General features: G+C 30.7%; 1 protein-coding gene across 1 annotated transcript in view; it reads right to left on the reverse strand.

Moving 5' to 3' along the window:
* LOC119582050 (CDGSH iron-sulfur domain-containing protein 3, mitochondrial-like) overlaps nt 1-794 on the reverse strand; it is a 7,250-nt gene that overhangs the window by 2,856 nt on the left and 3,600 nt on the right. The window lies entirely within an intron of this gene.

Below are 794 nucleotides of genomic sequence, written 5' to 3' on the forward strand. Positions count from 1 at the left end.
GGCAAATGAGATATTCACATCCGAAAGTTTTCATACATATATATATATTCCTAATTCAAAATTCCTATACATCTGCTTTTTATGTTTGAATGTTTGAAAACCAAACAGAGTACTCTATGCAGCCTCAAGCCACTACAAATTTTAGGATGAAGTGATACATAAAAATACATGGAGAGGGATACATACACCTGCATATATGAATGACTACATGTGTTGCTCTTTTTAATTGCCTCAAATAATATCCATAATCATTTAAAAATTGGTCTTACAGGAAACATGTAAACACAATCAATATTCTCTAATTTATCAAAGGCAACAATGTAGTCCACATTTTTTCTAAAGACAAACTTCCTGGGACAAAACTAGAAATTCTGAAAGGCATTTGGCTAGCGTATGGAAGATTATTCAGGGCCAAGCATGTCGAAACTGATAACAACTTCTAACTCTTAACATTCTTTACGAAAAGTACAAGCAATCTTTCCCAATACTCTTTTTTTTTTCAAATAAATAAATCCCCAGATTGTGAATTGTGCTCAAGATTCTCAAAAAAAAAAAAAATTGTCACAATTAATGGAAAAATATATAAGCTTCTTAATAAGTTGCAACACTCTATAATATATATAATGTCCACAAAAGAAGATAACTCTGCTGATTTATATTTAAAGGATCATATCAATAATTCAGCTTTGCCTCCCTTTTTCTATACAGCATGTCATTGTGTAATCAATACAGAAACAGTAAACACTAACTCAATACAAGATTCTTTAATTCTAAGATCTCATGTGTGGAACCCA

The sequence above is a fragment of the Penaeus monodon genome, chromosome 15 (assembly GCF_015228065.2).
Source record: "Penaeus monodon isolate SGIC_2016 chromosome 15, NSTDA_Pmon_1, whole genome shotgun sequence".
Classification (NCBI taxonomy): domain Eukaryota; kingdom Metazoa; phylum Arthropoda; class Malacostraca; order Decapoda; family Penaeidae; genus Penaeus; species Penaeus monodon.